This window comes from Ictidomys tridecemlineatus, chromosome 2 (genome assembly GCF_052094955.1).
Source record: "Ictidomys tridecemlineatus isolate mIctTri1 chromosome 2, mIctTri1.hap1, whole genome shotgun sequence".
Classification (NCBI taxonomy): domain Eukaryota; kingdom Metazoa; phylum Chordata; class Mammalia; order Rodentia; family Sciuridae; genus Ictidomys; species Ictidomys tridecemlineatus.
Genome location: NC_135478.1, coordinates 62,591,021 through 62,611,737, shown reverse-complemented (window position 1 = coordinate 62,611,737; position 20,717 = coordinate 62,591,021). Strand labels below are relative to the sequence as shown.

Below are 20,717 nucleotides of genomic sequence, written 5' to 3'. Positions count from 1 at the left end.
GCTAACATTGTTTTCATACATATTTCAAATTATAAAAATGTAAAGAAAAATGTCAAATTAGATTGTGTGTTAGTAACCCATGTCTTCTTTATTTTATTTTTTTTAATTTTTAATTTTTTTATTGGTTGTTTACAACATTACAAAGCTCTTGACATATCATATTTCATACATTAGATTGAAGTGGGTTATGAACTTTTAATTTTACCCCAAGTGCAGATTGCAGAATCACGTTGGTTACACATCCACAATTTTACATAATGCCCAATTAGTAATTGTTGTATTCTGCTACCTTTCCTATCCCCTACTATCCCCCCTCCCCTCCCCTCCCATCTTCTCTCTCTATCCCATCTACTGTAATTCATTACTCTCCTTGTTTATTTCCCTATTCCCCTCACAACCTCTTATATGTAATTTTGTATTGCAGTGAGGGTCTCCCTTCATTTCCATGCAATTTCCCTTTTCTCTCCCTTTCCCTCCCATCTCATGACTCTGTTAAATGTTAGTCTTTTCTTCCTGCTCTTTCTCCTTGCTCTGTTCATAGTTGCTCTCATTATATCAAAGAAGACATTTGGTATTTTTTTTTAGGGATTGACTAGCTTCACTAAGCATAATCTGCTCTAGTGCCATCCATTTCCCTGCAAATTCTATGATTTTGTCATTTTTTATTGCTGCATAGTACTCCATTGTGTATAGATACCACATTATTTTATCCATTCATCTTTTGAAGGGCATCTGGGTTGGTTCCACAGTCTAGCTATTGTGAATTGTGCTGCTGTGAACATCGATATGGCAGCATCCCTGTAGCATGCTCTTTTAAGGTCTTCAGGGAATAGTCCGAGAAGGGCAATTGTGCACCATGATCAAGTAGGATTCATCCCTGGTATGCAAGGCTGGTTCAATATACGGAAATCAATAAATGTTATTCACCACATCAACAGACTTAAAGATAAGAACCATATGATCATCTCAATAGATGCAGAGAAAGCATTTGACAAAGTACAGCATCCCTTTATGTTCAAAACACTTGAAAAACTAGGGATAACAGGAACGTACCTTGACATTGTAAAAGCTATCTATGCTAAGCCTCAGGCTAGCATCATTCTGAATGGACAAAAGTTGAAGGCATTCCCTCTAAAATCTGGAACAATACAGGGATGCCCTCTATCACCACTTTTATTCAATATAGTTCTCGAAACACTGGCCAGAGCAATTAGACAGATGAAAGAAATTAAAGGCATAAAAATATGAAAAGAAGAACTTAAATTATCACTATTTGCAGATGACATGATTCTATACTTAGAAGACCCAAAAGGGTCTACAAAGAAACTACTAGAACTAATAAATGAATTCAGCAAAGTGGCAGGATATAAAATAAACAAGCATAAATCAAAGGCATTTTTGTATATCAGCGACAAAACTTCTGAAACGGAAATGAGGAAAAACACTCCATTCACAATATCCTCCAAAAAAATAAAATACTTGGGAATCAACCTAACAAAAGAGGTGAAAGATTTATACAATGAAAACTACAGAACCCTAAAAAGAGAAGTAGAAGAGGACCTTAGAACATGGAAAAATATACCCTGTTTATGGATAGGCAGACCTAACATTATCAAAATGGCGATATTACCCAAAGTTCTCTATAGGTTTAGTGCAATGCCAATCAAAATCCCAATGGCATTTCTTGTAGGAATAGATAAAGCAATCATGAAATTCATATGGAAAAATAAAAGACCCAGAATAGCAAAAGAAATTTCAAGCAGGAAGTGTGAATCAGGCGGTATAACAATACCAGATTTCAAACTATATTACAGAGCAATAGTGACAAAAACAGCATGGTACTGGTACCAAAACAGGCGAGTGGACCAATGGTATAGAATAGAGGACACAGAGACTAATCCACAAAGTTACAACTATCTTATATTTGATAAAGGGGCTAAAAGCATGCGATGGAGGAAGGATAGCATCTTCAACAAATGGTGTTGGGAAAACTGGAAATCCATATGCAACAAAATGAAACTGAATCCCTTCCTCTAGCCATGCACAAAAGTTAACTCTAAATGGATCAAGGAGCTTGATATCAAAGCAGAGACTCTGCGTCTGATAGAAGAAAAAGTTGGCTCCGATCTACATATTGTGGGGTCGGGCTCCAAATTCCTTAATAGGAAACCCATAGCACAAGAGTTAATAACAAGAATCAACAAATGGGACTTACTTAAACTAAAAAGTTTTTTCTCAGCAAGAGAAACAATAAGAGAGGTAAATAGAGAGCCTACATCCTGGGAACAAATTTTTACTCCTCACACTTCAGATAGAGCCCTAATATCTAGAGTATACAAAGAACTCAAAAAATTAGACAATAAGATAACAAATAACCCAATCAACAAATGGACCAAGGATCTGAACAGACACTTCTCAGAGAAGGACATACAATCAATCAACAAGTACATGAAAAAATGCTCACCATCTCTAGCAGTCAGAGAAATGCAAATCAAAAGCACCCTAAGATACCATCTCACTCCAGTAAGATTGGCAGCCACTATGAAGTCAAACAACAACAAGTGCTGGCGAGGATGTGGAGAAAAGGGTACTCTTGTACATTGCTGGTGGGACTGCAAATTGGTGCGGCCAATTTGGAAACCCATGTCTTCTTTAAAAGAATGGGTTTTTGCAACTTCAGTCAGGCCACAAATTACATAAATCCACTCTAATTAGAGTAATTAGGGAATTAATCTAATTACACTACTACCAAGGTAAATTCTACAGTGGTATTTTTCTGACACTTTAAATATCATTAGTTACCACCTCATTTTTTGAGGAAATGACTTGAGTTCAATTTGTAAGATCTCTGATTTTGAAGAGGCCTTGAAAGTTAGTGTTGAATAACTTTTATCTCAAGTTACAGAAAAACGGGAAAAGATGTCATTGTATTCCTTTTCTTTGACTGATGTAACAAGTTACCATGAATTTAGTGACTTACTAAAGCAAGCTCATCCTCACAGTCTGGAGGTCAGACTGAGTCTAAAGTCAGAGGCCATGTGTGTGCGTGTGGACCCTCGGGAAAGACAAGCTCCTCACCCTACCGTGCCTCAGGGGAAGGGGCCGCCAGCCTGTTCCTGGGCTTCAGGGCAGCCATATAATATAGAACAAGAGAAACCAGGAATTAATTAATGTCCTTCCCTCCTGTCCGACCTCCTGCTGCCCCTCCTGAGTGGGGGTGAGGTCCCTGTGATTGCATTAGACCCCACCTCAGTGGCCACCTGGAGATCCACCTCTACCATGCATGTGCGCCCCTGGTGGGGCCACTTGTCCACGCAGTTTGATGTCTGGAATTTCATGCTAGGAGTCTGAGTGCCATCTGCTGATGGATGTGGCTGAGCCACACTCTGGATAAGTCCCATGGTTTTTACTGTCTTTTTCTTTCTATACTGTGTTTACTCAGTGACTGTCCAGAAAACACAAAATACATTATAAGTTTAAATGACAGCCTTAGAACTTTATGATTTTAGACTAAGAGTCCTGTTTATATATATATATATATATATATATATATATATATATATATATATATATATAATTATAATGCACCAATTATAAAATAAATAAGTAGAAGAAAGACCAATAGAGAAAGGGGGTCCAGGGGAGGAGGAGGGGATGGGAAGGTGAGGTGTTGGGGAAATGAACTGAGGAAATTGTTGCGGGCATGGATGAATACACCACACAGAACCCACTATTATGTACAATTATAATACACTAATATAATAAAAATAAATTTGGAGATTCATTTTGGGAAAACAATATCAAAGAGATTCTTCAGAATAGATTGATCACAATAACCAGGAAAACTCCTTAAACAGATGGGGTTGAGTTGTTAAGAGGGACTCAGGCTGTTCCCTCCATTGTTGGTTAGTTACATGGGCTAGTTATTGGCAAAGTGGGTGCTTACAAAGCCTTCCAGCCTGCCCGCCTCTTGCAGGCACCCACTTGCCCTACTGCTTTTCTGCCCTGTTACCATGTAGCACAGGGCCCTTGCCAGATTCTGTAGCTCAACCTTGGACTTCTAAGCTAAATGTAAGCTAAATGAACTTCCTTTCCTTATAAATCTCCTAGCCTCAGGGATTTTGTTTTAGCAACAGAAAATGAACAAAATTACAAATAAGTAAAACAGCCTATTCCTGACTCCTGGGTCAGGTCATGGACATCTCTGAGGGAGCTTATTCAGATACCCTCCCCTGGAAATCATTTTAATGTGCATTCTGCCTGTACATGGAGCATTGGCTCTTTTTGACACTTAGATTGAAACAATCAATAAGATCAATTTGATATATAGAGGTTGCCTTATGTTAATAAGACGAACAGGTTAGCAGATTATTCAGTAGAACTTTTTGTCTATGTTTTAGTACGAAAACATATCTGCGTGAAAATGTAAACAAGCAGGTCACCACTGATGTAGAGGAAGCATTTCAGGACACAGGACTTCCACTCAAACACAAGTTGGGAGCGTGGAGGCACCTTGGAAATGTCCTTCCAGGGAAAAGATGATAAGAAACTTGACATTTTTTTCTCCTGTGGGAAGATGACCATGTGTGCCTTGGAGGCTCTCAGCACAAAACAGAATAAGAATTTAAGTACCTGGTACTCAAGTTCAGCTTGTGCTGGGCTGAGACTGCAGGTATGAAGGTCCACATGCCCTGTGAAGCCATGGAATATGTTCAAGCAAACTATGGCAGACCTGGAAGATGTGCTGCAGAGCCTTCCTCCCCAAGTGTGCAGTCTGGAGGAATCCGGGCTGTGTCTGAGCAGGATGAGCTCATCCAGTTGTACTGAACTACTAAGTGGAAATGGAATAAATTTTCTCCTTAAAAGGAGGTTGTTAGCTATTTTAAAACATAACATGACTATTTGTTAATCATAAGTGGAACCAAAGGAAAAATTGACGGTTGAAGATATAAAAAAAATTCCAACCCTTCAGCCACCTGTTCTCATCCTCTCCTTCATTGTGTATTGACTGCTAGGTGCCAGGTGATGGTAGATTACAGTGGAGATGCAGAGACAAGTGGTCAAATGCCCACCTTGCTCCTTTCCTTTTGGTAAGCACCCCAGAACTCCTTTGATGGAAACTCCCCACCTTTTGAAGAGCTGGAGAAGAGTACACTATATTCTGTGATGGTTTTGTAAAAGTTAGGAAATGCACAGACTGGAAAAAGAGCTTTTCAGGAAAAGCTAAGGATTGACATAGCTGTGTAAAAGAATGATGTCCTCTTGTCTTGGGGTCAAAGCTGGCAGAGCAGTGCTACCTTTCAGATTATGGATCCAACTTAATTTTCAAGTGATCAGGCTTTAGGTAGCATCAGGAAAAGATTGTAACAGATTCATTAGACAAACCATCTGAGGTCAAATTGATTTAGACACAGGGCATTCTTCTGTAAGGGAGGGCTGGAGGGTATTTCAGACTTCGTGAGGATAAATGAATTTCTATACACTTAACTATTTTCATAAAATATATCAATAAGCAAAAACTGTAAACATAATAGAAAGGTAAGGTCTGATAACTAAAAAAAAGTTATGATCTTAGACTATGTATATCTTCTTTCCATAAAAGGAAAGAAAGATTTATTTTTGTCTGATTACACTCAATTCTTAAGCCTTAATTATTTATTGATTGATTCATTGATTTTCTGCTTCTGCTTTTTTCTAAGTTATTTTTTAAGTGAAGCAGTACAGATTATTTACTTTAGGAAGGGCTGACATTCTTAATTATTATGTAACTTCTGGTAATTTGTCCCTGTGTCCAGTGGGGCGACCCAACCTTTCCTTGTTCCTGTGGCCAATCTATTCTGAAAAATGTCTTTGATGTTTTTATTTTCCCCAAAAAACTGGGGCTCCAAATTCAGAATCATAAAATTCTAAGGATGACATGTAAACTCAAAAAATCTTTGCCTTTTTCTGGACAGTCATTGAGTAAACAAAAATTTCTTCTTTTTCCCCTTATAAAAGAAAAGACAATAAAAAGAATAATTAGGCCTGTCTGGTATTCTCTAGATTATCATGAGGGTGCATTCTATATACCGAGCTCAGTCTGACTTTGCCTCTCTTTTGAATGTCATGAAGTTCTTTTCCAATGGGTGCTCTGTGGAACACATTCCCAGATGCCCTTCTCCCCTTCCTGAGTGTCTCTGATTGGCTTACAGTTAAAGCACTTGTGGGTGTGGACTGCGACTTCCAACTCCCTGGCAGCTCCAGCCTAGGAACAGCAACATTGTTTCAAAGATGCCATGTCTCAGTCCAAATCCTGTTACTGTAACCAATCGCTGGGTCATTTACAAAGAGTACAAGGGTTTATTCCATGGGTTTTATTTGGCTCCCAGTTCTGGTGGCTGGAAGAGCCAGAGATGAAAGAGCCAAAGGGGCTTCCAGTCACTAGATCTGAGAGCCAAATAAAACCAGCGTCTTCTGTGCATCTGGTGAGGGCTCCCTGGGTAGAATTAAGATGTGAATCTGAATCGTGATGAGATGGAGACCTCCGCCACTGTCATCCCCCCCTGCACCAGACTTCTCCAGCCTGGATAGAGTTCCAGGGACCTGGACTTAAGACATGTCACAGGTGAGCATCTGAGATGCTTGGGTGTAGACTCAGAAGTCTGGGTTTTTGAGTCCTAGTTCAGTTGTGCTTGCATCTGATAACTGGGTGAGGTCTGGAGTAAACCTGGTTATGCCTGGGGTGTAGACACTTACACCACTAACTTAGGTCTATCTGAGTTCTGCAGTTTAAGTCCATCTAAGTTCTGCAGTTCACATTGCATCACAGGCACATGCTTACAGTCCTGCACTATTCAATCAACACACATTCCGGACATAAACTTGGGGGGTTAGATACATTCCAACCATAACATTGCATCATGTAGAGTTTTCCAAACAGCTAGTTAATGTTCTACAGGAAATGCTTCAAAACCTTTTTTGCTTGACTCTTTTTGAGAGATCAGAGAAGATGTTCTTGTGATGGTTGAACTTACTATTTTTATTTAAACTTTATCTATATTTGCTTAGATGCCTGAGAAGTGGATGTAACAACATTTACCAAGGGCTAGGTGGTGTCTCTCACGGGTCGGCACTTTTGCTGATGATATTGCCACGTGATGTGGGAGGAGTCTCCCCTCCTGGTCAGCTTAAACAGGTGTGCATGCCTGGTTGGGGTTTGAAAACTGGTGGTGTCCCCAAAGATCCAGAGTGGACGTGTTGGGAGGTTCTGGGGCCTTTAAAAGGCAGGCCTTAGATCACTGCGGGTGTGCCCACACAGGGGACTGTGAGTTCTAGGGATCTGTCTCTCTCTCTTTTTTTCCTGGATCAGGATGTGAGCTGACTTCAACCTGTGCTCCCACCGTGATTTGCTGCCTTCTCCAGAGGCCCAAACAATGGGGCTGCCTGATCTTGGACTTGAACCTCTGGAGCCAGAGTCAGCGTCTCTTTTTCTCCTGACTGGCCTGGCCTGGGTAGTTCCCCCCTAAAGGATCTGCCTGTTCAGGAGCAGCTGTCCTGGAGAAATGGGGTGCTGGGTTCCTTGCCTGGTTGTGGGTTGCTCCCTTGCTTTGGGATCCTTATAAGATTAGCACATTAGAATCTTCCCCTGACAATGTCATTTACACCAGTGTGACTGAGTGTGTCTGCCAGTCAGTCTCAACTGTGAAAGCCTCCCTCACTCCCTCTGGGACCTTGGCCCACAGAACCTCTAGGAGTTGTTCACCAAACAGCAGCTCACACCTCCGGTGGCCTTTGGATGAAAGCTTTGAGGCAAGTCAAGGGATCCCTGTGCACAGTGCAACGAGGGCTTCTTCGTGAGGCAGGACAGATGGGTCACTGGGACTCTCCTGGTGACTGGGGCTTGTCCATGTAGGGTCTGGCTGGCACTCTGCTAGAACAACGTGGTGCCTATGGGTGCTGCATGGTGTGGTTGGACACCCTTAGTCCTGTTCTTGCCACTGTCTGGGTATCCACACTGCAGCTGATCCTGCTTCAGAAAGAGACTGAGGGAGCTCAATGTGGGATCTGGGGGGACAACACTGAAACAAGCAGCCGTGGACATCCCCACAGATGACCTGCTTAACAGAAAGGGTGACTTGACGTTCTCAGCCGTCGTCACTGGACGGGGAGAACCACAAGGAGGGGCTTGCCACTGCAGCCACGCATGCCCAGCTGATAACAAAACTGAATGTCCTATGTGTCACTGTTGACGCTGGACAGTCAAAGCTGGCAAGTGCGGAACAATCAGTGTCTCAGGTCCTTGACAAGCACCACTGAAGATGTCCCTGGTCTGTGACACCGGACTGCCTCTTCCCTCTCAGGAATGCCAGTCTACATGACAAATCAGACCAGACAGCCCCCCCCCATGCTGCCCCTCCTGAGGCTGACAGTTATTTTTTACAAAATTCATTTACTTTTTCTGCTTTATGCGTCTATTTATTTCTCCGGGGCTAGGGAAGGAACTCAGCCTCCCACTGGCCAGGCAGGCGCGCTGCCCTGGGCTGCAGTATCACCCTTTATGTTATTTTTGACCCCACGGAAGAGGTATAGCTCCTGAGCCTAGGAGTGGCTCTGCACGCAGAGTCCTCCCTGTCACAAACTGCATCACCAAAAAAGTTCGTCTCGTGATGACTCAGGTTAACAGTCTCAGGACCTGCAGTTAGGTGACTGAGATGAAGAGGTGTGCTTTCCCGGTGGCTTCTCCAGATCTGATGACAACATTGGGCTTGGCGTTGTCATCAGGTGTCAAGTCTCATTAGCTGCGTCATGAGGTAATTAAGGAGCCACGTAGCACCTTAAGTGTCACTTATTTTTTTATGCATAATTGTGATAGGCGCTCTATTTATTTAAGGATTTTTTTCCAGTGGACTCATTTCCCCTTCACTTAATCAACTGAAATCCCCTTCACTTAATCGACCTCTCGCTGGAGTGGAGAGCGGCATTGTAATAGAAACAGATATGTAAAAATAAAGCAGGGGTGCGCTTGGGTGGACGTCTGTCTTGATTCTGCAGTGACATGCACGTCCCAATACAGAGACAGCTGCTGGGACCTGGTGGGAGAGACCTCTGGACGGCTTTCACTAGAGGACAGCGGCCCGCAGCCTCCTTCCTCCCTGGTCCCGAAGCTTCTATCTCCATGAGCAGCTGCTTTTTAGGTTTTCCTATTTTTTTTAAGTTGTCATTTTAAAATTTTTGTTTTCAGTGGGGCACATCCATGTGCGTCTCATGGGGCACAGCGTGACACTTCAGTAGCTGCAGACACTGTAGTAATCAAGGCTAGCTGCCATCTCGTGCAGTCCTCATTTCTATGCAATGAGAGCATTCCAAGTCATCTCTTCCTGTTGTTGGAAACACACAGCACATTATTCTGAACCCCAACCACGCTCCTGTGCACTTGCACACAGCACTGTTTCTCCTATTGGGCTGTGGCTCAATGTCCATTGGCTATCCTCTCTCTATCCCCTGCTGCCTGGCCTCCTGTACCTGTTCTTCTTCTATTCATCTGATCTTTAGATTGCACATGGATGAGGTCTGTGTCTCCCTGTGGCCAGCTCATTTCACTTAGGACAATGTTCACCAGATTCATCTCTGTTGCCTCAACTGTTAGGATTTCATCCTATTATATGGCTGAGTAGTATTTCTGTGTGTGTGTGTGTGTGTGTGTGTGTGTGTGTATTTGTGAACCATATTTTTTCCTTCTTTATTTTTGATATACTGAGAATTGAACCTGAGTGTTTTCTACCATTAAGCTACATCCCCAATTCTTTTTTTATAAAATAGAATTTAAAACATGGTCTCTCTAAGTTGTCCCGCTGATTTTGAACTTGCAGTCCGCTTGCCTCAGCCTCCTAAGCAGCTGAGCCTGGTAAAAGAGGGTGCTTTCTTTATCTATTCATTCGTGGATGGGCAGTTAGCTTGCTTCCACTCTTGAGTACTGTGAATAGTGCTGCCATGAACGTGGGGTGCAGATGCTCTTCAGCTAGAAATCTGGTTTCCTTTGACCCCTGGGGGTTGCTGATCATATGGAAGTTCTATTTTTAACTTGTTGAAGAATTTCCACCCTGTTCTCCATATGGCTGTGCTGACTTCCTGCCAGCAGTGTACTTTCACTCATTAATTTTTTTTCTAATTTGTTATACACGATGGCCCAATGCAATTTATTTCATATTACACATATAGAGCACAATTGTTCAACACTGGTTGTACACAAAGTATTTTCACACCATTGGTGTCTTCACACATGTACTCAGGGTAACGATGTCTGATTCATTCCACCGTCTTTCCTACCCCAATGCCCCCTCACTTCCTCTCCCTCCCCTTTGTTCTTTCTAAAGTTACTCCATTCCTTCCATGCCCCCCCATTGCCATTGTGAGTCACCATCCACATATCAAAGAAAACATTTGGCCTTTGGTTTTTCGAGATTGTTTAACTTTACTTATCATTATCTTCTCTAACTTCATCCATTACCTGCAAATGCCATGATTTTATTCTCTTTTAATGCTGAGTTATGTTCCATTGTGTATATATGCCAAAGATTCCCTATCCTTTCATCTACTGGAGGGCATCTGTGTTGGTTCCACAATTCAGCTATTGTGAATTGTGCTGCTATAAACATTGATGTGGCTGTGTCCCTGTAGTATGCTGTTTTTTAAGTCCTTTGGGTATAAAGCCAGGAATGGGATAGCTGGGTCAGATGGTGATTCCTTTCCAAATTTTCCAAAGAATCTCCATACTACTTTCCAGATTGACTAAACCAATTTGCAGTCCCACCAGAAATGTATGAGTGTACCTTTTCCCCCACATCCTCACCAACACTTATTGTTGTTTGTCTTCATAAGAGCTTTCATTCTGAATGGAGTGAGATGAAATCTTAGAGTAGTTTTCATTTGCATTTCTCTAATTGCTAGAGATGTTGAACATTTTTTTCATATATTTGTTGATTGATTGTATATCCTCTTCTGAGAAGTGTGTATTCATGTCCTTGGTCCATTTATTGATTGGGTTATTTGGTTTTTTTTTTTTTTGGTGTTAGGGGCTTTGAGTGCTTTATATATCCTAGAGATTAGTGCTCTATCTGATGTGTGAGGGGTAAAGATTTTCTCCCATTCTGTAGGCTCTCTATTCATTTCACTAATGGCTGAGAAAAAGCTTTTTATTTTAAATTCATCCCATTTATTAATTCTTAGTTTTAATTCTTGTGCTACAGGAGTCTTATTAAGAAAGTTGAGGCCTAATCTAACATGATGGAGATTAGGGCCTACTTTTTATTCTATTAAGTGCAGTGTCTCTGCTTTAATTCCAGGGTCCTTGATCCACTTTGAGTTGAGTTTTGTGCATGGTGAGACATAAAGTTTTAATTTCATTTTGTTACATGTGGATTTCCAGTTTTCCTAGAACCATTTGTTGAAGAGACTATCTTTTCTCCAATGTTCACTTTTGACACCTTTAATGTAAGATATAATATAATTTAATATGAGATAACTGAAGTTATGTGGGTTGGTCTCTGTGACCTCTATTCTGTACCAGTGGTCTACCAGTCTGTTTTGGTGCTAGTACCATGCTGTTTTTGTTACTATTGCTCTGTAGTATAGTTGAAGGTCTTGTCTAGTGATGTCACCTGCTTCAATCTTCTTGCTAAGGATTGCTTTGGTTATTCCGGGTCTCTTATTTTTCCAGATGAATTGCAGAACTGCTTTTTCTATTTCTGTAAGAAATGCCATTGGGGTTTTGATTGGAATTGCATAGAATCCGTATAGACCTTCACCCATGTTAATTTCTGGCTTGCCCCTCTCTTTTCCCCTGTCCTCCCTTGGACATGACCTCAGAATTGGTTTCCTAGCTTCAGTGTTTTAGACTCAGTCAGATTACTGTACCAATTAGAATGCTATGGCTGAAAGCAACAGAAAGCAAATTCTGGCCACCTTAAAAAAAAAAAAAGTGGGGGAGGGGTTCATGGGAGGATTGGAGAGCCCAGAGAATTCAGAGAGAAGTTGAAAAATATGGTTCTCAAGAGAGTGAGAACAGAAGTCACTGTGAGGGTCTGAGGAGCAGGAGGCCATGGGGGACCGACTCTCCAGGTCTCGCACTTCACCTCCTCTCGGTGGCTCAGGGGTAGCATCCAAAGGGCACCTCCTTGGCTTCCCTGACACCCCCAGCCTCTTTAAGAGGAGCAGTACAGGATACCAACCTCGGCACTGAGGGCCAGGGGCCACTTTCTCCCCATCCCTCAGCCTCGGTTTCCCACATGTTACTCAGGGTTTGGGGAAGACAGTTATAAAGAGTAAAAGCCACTCACAGGGAGCTAAGCAGGGTCACTGGAGCCACAGAAATCTGGGTTCAGACCGTGGTTCAAGTGTAGAGTCCCCATATCTTTTGGCATGATTTATTTCCCTTCAGCTTCCTCCTCGGTCACGAGGGGATATCGGCCATGTTTACCTTATTGTAATGACCTTGTATCTAGCAGGTCATCAAGGGCCCATAATGCAAGCCATACCGGGAGGGCAGGCAGCTGACGTGGCCATGACTTTGGAAGTTATTATTATCAATCACTCCTTCTTGGGGGGGGTAGTAGAACCACACCCCCTCCGGAATGGAATTCCAGAGGACAATCATGTGAAAATTCTGTCCTAGAGAGGAGCCTTCTCCCTGTGAGAAAGAAAGCCATGGCACAGCAGAGTACGTCTCTGAGGCCGGCGGGGCTCTGCCTGCTGAGTGCAGCCTTTTTTGGGGACTGCGGTTCTCTTGGCCCGTCCTCTAACAGCCGGCCTCGCTCTTCCTGTGGTCAGTCGCACACACATTTCTGCTCCTGTGACCAGCCTCACACACCCCAGCCTTCTCCAGTTCCCCGCCCTTCTCCTAGCGAGAGGGGTTGATTTGCACTGAGATCCTATTTTCCCTCCAGGATGCTCAGTGGCTGATGTGGTTGGGATGCCACCGCCCTGCACAGGGGTCCTCTGGAAGATGACCTGTTCGATGACAAACCTCAGTTCTCATTTACACCCAGAGGCAGAACAATGGTTTCAAAGGCTTGAAATGAACTGCTGGGTTTATAGCTCTACATGGTCCCTGTGGCCATGTCTTGTTCCTGCTATAGTCCCCTGTTCCTGTTGACACCTCTGTCACGCATCCCAGCCAGTGTCATTACCGTCAGGATGGAAAACGAGAGGTCTCCCAGCACTCACTGTTCTGCTGAGTGTTCCCTCAGAAATCCTCTGGGGTGCACTGACTCCACCCTCAAAGATGGAACCAGCTCTGGGATTGTGGTGGCCTGGCTGCAGGGTCCAGGCCAAGACACTGACCACTTGCCTCCTGCTCTTTTTCTCTTTTTCTCTTGGCTCAGACCGAGGAAGTTGCTGACGTCTTCCTATTATTTTCAATCTATCTCTTAACCTAATGGTCCCTGCAAAACGAGAAGGCAATTTTCCCAGACACTCTGGCCAGGAGGGTGATGAAGGATGGAGTTGGGAAAAACGGTCACTCCCTCCAAACCACAAAAGCCGATCTGAACCCTCAGTGACGCGGGAGGCCTAGCCTGCTTCTCCTGTCTTAAGTTGCACTTGCTTTTCTGGCTCAAGTGGGAAGTATGCAGAAGTCACCAGGGATATCCCCACCCCCTCAAACCCCGGGAAAGGAAGTCCCCCATTAGCAGGAAAAGAAAGAGCAATTTCTGTCCAAACTTGGCTGTTGTGGTCTATTGGCTCCGAGACGGGTGGTGGGCCAACTGGACCACTGTGAAGAGAGACCCCAAGTTTGCCTTGCTGAACTCCCCCTGCTGCTGAGCACTGGGTGGGGGACTTGCCTCTCTGGGGTGCCCCAGGGTCAGTCCCACCCCCCTGTCATCAACAGGAACACACACCCCTCCCTCTCTGCCTGCCTCTCCCCCAGGGTCAATGCTAACTGTCTTGGATCAGCTCAGAGTTTAAATGTGTCACGTTGGCACACCTCCGGCAGGCTGCGAGCTGATGTCTGCACCACTGTGCCGAGGGCGGGCCAGCACCTCTGCAGACTGACAGTGATATCACTCTGCTGGAGGAAGTTAGTTTCCCTTTATGTATTGGCTCACTGGGCAGAAGCCACAGATCACTTGCCCAGGCATGGGCTGACCTGTGTGACCCCCTACACAGGGCACGTCTTGTGTGGAAGTGTGGGAAGCAGTGGTGGTTTCCAGCTTCATTGGTCCCCTCCCTTTGTGACCCTGGCCTGCGGGTTACTGCTTTTGTAGCGTACTGGGGTTGAATTTGACTCTTTTGTTCATGTGGAGGGAGCTCACTCTTGCACAGGTTGGTGCGGAAGTATCCCCTGGGCTCTTATTTTTCAATTGCTGTCCCTCATTGAGCTGAAGATGAAACAGAAGTTCAGAGGGATCAGGTGCCTGGTCAGCTTCCAAAGGAGCCACAGGGGTCAGTTCCCACAGGCCACACACGGGCTGATCACGGGTCCTTTCCTGGTCTCTTCATGGCATCCAGGCCCCTTTCTCTCGCCTCTGAAGTATCCCTGAGCAGGCCGCTCCGCAGAAGGCCCGAGGCTCAAGAGGCCCTGATGGAACAGAGGCCAAGCCGAGCCTCGATTCTTCAGTGTGGCTCTTGGTGGCCGAAACCCAGGCCTCAACGCAGCAGGGTTGGGACTGCCCTTTATCATCTGCCTTGAGTTCAAAAGGAGAAGACGGGCACCAAACTCAGCACGGGCAGCTGCAGGCCTCCATGTCTGCGCTGCCCACTGGGCCAGCTACTGCTGACTCCAGCTCCTCTCCAGCCAAAGGCTGCCTTTGCCTTCCAGTCTCTGGCATTACTCACCCCTCTGAGCCCCCGCCAGCTTCTTCCTGAAAGGGCCCAAGGCCCAGCAGCAAAGGACCTTCCTATCCACAGAGAGGAAGTGTCCCGGAGAGTCATGAAAACCCTTCTCAGGAGATCCCCCTGCTGGCTTTTCAGATCCACCAGCTTGAATCCTTGGAGAGACATCCAAAAATTTTAGGCTCTCCTCCAAGTGGAAACTGAATCCTGAATCTTGGAACTGTGTCCACATGCATCTCAGACCGCTCACTGTGAATTCAGCCGTGCTGTGGTGTGAAGTTTTGGACTGATGGCCCATCATAATACTTGGGTAAAATATGAGATTTCATGCTTTCAGATTACAGTTTCCACATGGCTTCTACCTCCCAGGTGCCCTGTGTTTTGATGAGTCTGTAATAACTCTTCTGCAGAATCAGCAACATTAGATCGCTGCTAAAGCCTGCGGAATTGATTAAGCACCTCCGTGTCCAAAAGCCAACTCAGAATGGCTTAACCAAACAGAGCGGAATCATTGGCTCAGGAGGCTGAAAGGCCCAGAGGTGGTTGGACATCAGGTGAGGCTTGATTCAGGTGCTCACAAAGTATCATCAAGTTTCCATTGGGCTACATTTTTTGGATCTGACTTTCAGAATGTCAACTTCATCCTGAAGTGGCCCTCAGAAAGCACAAGCTTTTCTCCTGTCACAGTTTCTTTGGTGAGAGGGAAGTTTTATGCCACACTATCCAGGGTAAAGTGAGAGGTTCTCAGGGGAAAAAGGGTTTCATATTCTGGGAAACTCAGCTAATCTCTGCACTGTGCCCTTTTTCCTTTTTGACTATGGTAAGATAAACTCAGTTGGTAAAATGGAGGAGACATATCCGTGGACTTAGGGTCACAGGTTCCCTGCAAGAGGTGGGATGGCATCAATACCTCCCAGGCCTTGGGATTAAGAAGGAGAAAGGGTAAGTTGCCAAGGGAGATCCGGGGTGCTATTTCTAGGAAGAGAAAAAGAAGGGGAGTGTGAGAAGGACAGTTGGGAACACAGAGTCGGCTCCTCATGCTGTCCGGGTTCAGACAGAAAGGCAGAGCAGGGAAGGACACTGTCCAAGGCGTTTGGAGGCATTTGGTGACTTCCCACTGCTCTCGGAACAAAGCAGAGTGTTGGCATGCCCCCGAGCCCCGTGCAATCTGGCCCGTCATCCCCTGAAGCCCTCCGGCTGGCTCCCACATCCTCCATGCTGCAGCCTTGCAGACCTTCTCGGCTCCTCGAGGGACCCCGTGCTCTTCCTATGGCCTAGGTAAGCCTGCGCTTCCCGCTGAGCTGTGGGCTGGATGCTGAGTCAGCACTTGGGTGTCAGACCCACTCCCAGGGCAGAGTAGTCAGGGAAAGAAAGTTAGCGCATTCTTGCGGACCCACAGGCTCCGTCTACACTGCAGGGATTCTGTGGAAAGCAGAAATCACAAGTCCAGACTGCATAGCCGGTGCCATTAGGTGAAAAAATGATGAAGTGGGGTCAAGATTACCAAGATGGCACTTGAGAGCCAGCCTTCTGGAGGATCCTGGAGCCCTGTGACCTGGTGACGTGGTCTACAAGCCATTTGGTCTGGCTTGTATTGGAGGTGCCAGGCTCTGAGCTCAGACCTTGGGCCAGCAGCAGAATCCCTCGGCGCAGGTTCTCACCCCCAGAGCAAACCCTGGTCACCAGCCTCATCCTCAAAGCTCCTTTCTGCACACCTTTGGGTTCACCCCAGAGTCTCAGCGCCTGCACATCTGCCTACCTATCTCTTGTGGGTTTCAGTAGCCCCGTGAGGTCCTGCAGGCAAGGATTTGGTCCTAGTGTATCTGAATTCCCAGCATTCCTTGGGGGCATCTGCAGCGGCTGGAGCTTCACAAATACTAGTGAAAGGAGTGGTTTCCTCAGCTCCATCTGCATCCAGGCCCGATTTTCCACAGTGATTTAGAGGGACCTCCCTTGCCTGTGAGAGGGGCGCCTGGAGGAGCAGATGTCGATGTCCAGTTCACCGCAGATCAGCTGATTTCAGGAGGTGAGGCCCCAGGTCACAGGTGTAAGGCGGTGGCAGGGGGCACATGCCTGAGTCTGTTTGGAGCGGGGAGACCTCCTCCCTCTATGTGCTCTGAGCTACAGCAACGACTGCTGGTCCCAGAGCAGGGCTCCCTGCCTGAGATTCAGGAAGCCAGTGGGCACCCTGGAACTCCAGGAAAAAGGGGCCCCTGTGTGCTTGCCCTTGCAATTAACCCCCTTCTCAGGAGTTCACAAAGCCACCAGGAGCCAAAAACCATTGAAAGCAACTGGCCCCAGGGAATGAGAGCTCTCTCTCTCTCTCCCCCCTTTGACTCACACTAATACTGACATCCCTGCCCTTCCCTTCACACAATCGTCTGGGCGGTGGGTTCACATGGCACAAGGGCCTCTCTCCCTGGGCACCCACAGCGAGTCCACCAGCCCGTGCCGCCGCCGTCACTTTCCCGGAGAATCTGAATATGAGAAGGAATTGGGGATATGAAGAGGCAAATCTCCAGACACAATAAATACAGACAATAACATAATCCTTGCTTGAAGAATAAGGCTACTGTTGGGATCTCAATGTTCAAAAAAAGTTTACCAAATTAGAGGGGCACGCCCAGTTGGAATTCTGGTTTTCACAGTCTCCTTGCTTGTCAAACTCAATATCAAAGAAAATAAGCTAATTTGATTTGGCAAAGGCTCTTGCAATATGGAATTGATATCTGTGGCAGCCCCCTTTGATGTTCTGTATAAACAGTGTTTTCCCTGCTGTTGAAGCGAGATTGAATATAAACAGCCTCTTCCTTCCCCACCCCTCCGCAGTGCCAAGGGAGAAACAGAAAAAAAAAAAAACAGAAGAGAAGCCTTTTCTGTGGCTCTCGAGACTCACAGGGGAAGGTCTTGCTGGTTGGTTTCTTGGCACAGGACTCCTCAGCCTAAGGCTGGCCTTGGTGGCCCGATGGTCTCTGTGGGGACCACCCTGGGCACTGCAGGATGAGGAGCAGCATCCCCAGCCTCTACCCACTAGATGTCAGCTGTGACAACCCAAAAGACTCCAGACACTGCCAAAGTCCCCTGGCATCAGGACTGCCCGGGAGTGCAGAAGGTGCTCCAGAAAACCTGCGGCTCTGTGTGTGGAGGCCAGGCCTTCTGCCTGGAGGCTCCCACCCCGTCCATCAGCTCTGCCTGCCTGGGGAGACTCTGGGATGCAGCCTCTCCTGCTGTCCCCGGGCTCTAGGCTGCTCACTGCACAGCCGGCTGGAGGGGACAGTCTCAGTGGCTGAGGCATTACACACTTGGCGCCTCTGCCTGGCTCCTCAGTGCTTGTCCCAAGGCTGAGAATCACACTGTCCCTGATGCCTGGTCACATATTTAATGCTTTCTCCCTCGAGGTCCATGGCACTTGGTGTAGTGTCACAGGGACAGGTTCCTCCCTGGAACAAGGCAGGTTCTAGTCTGTGACCATCCAGAGCCAGCTGTATCAAGCCTCGGTGGCCAGGGGTTAAACCTTCAGGAGTTCTTAGCAACCCTGTGGGCGGCTTTAGTTCACCCGTGGTCAGTGCAGCCATGGGCCATCAGCCCTAGTTGGTGTTCTGAGAAGGGCCTTGCTGGGCCCTTTTCTATGACACACACACCTTGGAGACTGTTCCAGGCCTCGGGGCCGCCCCACCCAGGCTGCCCACGTCACTGTGCTAAAGGCAGAGGGGATCGTAACATGGTGGTAAGTGTCTGCTCATCTACATGGAGACACACGGCCCAGACTCCAGGCCAGGAGTCCTGCAGCTGGTCACGGTCTCACGGCCACCATCCTGGGCATGGCACATGCAGAGCATGGCCAGGTTGACACTGCAGCCCCAGCCACGGCCACGCACCAGAGCACCCCTGCATCCACCCCTGGTGGCTAATTGGGCATCTATCAGCATGTCGCTGGTTTAAAGTCCAGGCTAAAACTAGAGGGGCAGTGGACACCCCAGCTGCTCCCCCACGTCTCTTCCCCTCGTCTTACTTCAGGAATTCCAACCTGTGTGTACTGGCCGTGAGTCCATTGAGCAGCAGCCACAGCCTGGGGAGGGGGTTGACTGGGTGAAACTTCCAGGAAGCCCCTCAGGCAGGACAGTCCCTGACTCCACCCTGCCACTTCCCTGCTCCCTGTTTGGGTCTTCGCTAAGGTTGGATGGGAGTCCCCAAGGCGCAGGTGTTAAAGGCTCAGTGGAACATGTAGGATCTGGGACCCAATGGAAGGGAGCTGGGCCTTCTGGGTGTGTCCTTAAGGCAGATGTTGAGACCCCAGCCCCTCCTCACTCTCTGTGCTCCCTGCCACCATGAGGGAAGCACTGGTGGTCCACGCTTCCACAGGCTCAGTAGCAATAGACCAACCAACGACAGGCTGAAACCTCCAAAACAGGAGCCAAAATAAACCTTCCCTCTTTTTGAATTGATTGTCTAGGGAGTTTAGTCACGGAAATGGAAGCTGACACAGGTGATCCTCTAGTGTGGGTGGGACAGCTTGAGAACACGGGGCCAGCACATAGAAAGATGAAGCTCAAACACTGAGGCTGGCCAAACTGAAGGACAAGAGGGGTCTGACGGACAACCACATCATGGGGTCAAGCTGCCCAGGTAGGCCCCTGCCCCAGGCTGTTCTCTAGTGGGGTAAAAGAAGAGAGCCCTGAACACAGCTCCACGCAGGACCAGGCAAGTTGCCTGAGGCTGAGGAGATTTATTTTCTTCCCTGAAAAGCAGAAATAGTGGAGCCTAATTCCCAGGCTTCCTTCGCGATTCAGAGAGCCGGACAGTTCTGGGACAGGGGAGGACCTGCTTATGCGCAGGGCCTCCTGCAGCTGGCAGTGATTGAGCTCGGCCTGCAGCTCTCCCTCCAGCCTTGAGTCTCCAAGCGCAGGATTGGCCTCCACCATGGTTCTTAGGGGCACTGATGACGTCTCAGTGACAAACCAGCTAACTTACCTTTGTTGAAAGGTAACACATATCTCCATGTGGCCCTTTAGCATTCAATTCATGCTTATTGAACAATCAGAAAGAATAACACAGCAGCCCTGTGCCGGTCACACCATGGATAGCACAAACGGGACGGCACAGGAACCCGGGAACAGCTCCTGCATGGTGGTCGGGCTGGAAAGAGAAGCAACTGGGGGACAATGACAAGAGAGGGGACTGGGCTGTACCCAGGATGGTCTCCATGAAGATGCAGCCAGGCCCTGAGGGGGCTTATCCGGTCCTGGAGGGAAGGTAAGGAACTCTTCAGGCACCTGGAGAATTCCAAGTGCCAATTCTGTGGCAACCTGCCCAAGGATCTTGGGAGGTGCTCACCCTCTCCAGATTCCTCTGCCATGCAGAAGTGGAAGCACATGAATGTGAATGTCCTCAGGCCCTGTGCACCTTTCAGAGGAAAGATAAAATTTCCTGGCATGTTACAGGCCCAGGGCATTCTCTACATTATCTTCTTTAAATCTGTGGGAGTGGTAAACACAGCTTGGTCACTCTGAAGGCAACTGTTTACCTGCCCCGTGTTCTGAGTCACTCAGACCTAGGGGTCAGTCCAGGTGTCCTTGGCCAGGTGCTTAGCTTTTGTGTGCCTCAGTTTCCTCATCTGTAAAAGCGACCTCAAAAAATATTTTTATTTCAGAAAGGACATAGGTGAGCAAGAGGAGATCACGCATTTAACTCTCGTGCAGTTTTCCTGACTGGTTTTGACACAGTGACGTCCTCTCCAGAAGCAGCAGTGATAAACCCACAGCATCTCCGGATCTCTGTGCATGGTGAGGGGCTCAGATCTCATGGGCACGTCCTAAGACTAGTGCTTTCATCTTCTGAATGTAATTTTTAAAGTCACCTCACTTTATGCAACTTAATAAATCTATTTCAAAACGACTTCAGAGGGCTAT

At 46.7% G+C, this 20,717-nt stretch overlaps 1 pseudogene; it reads right to left on the bottom strand.

Moving 5' to 3' along the window:
• The window catches only part of LOC144368105 (reticulon-4 receptor-like), a 46,833-nt pseudogene extending 27,103 nt beyond the window's left edge, over window positions 1–19,730 (bottom strand).
• Between the last annotated feature and the right edge of the window lie 987 nt (window positions 19,731–20,717).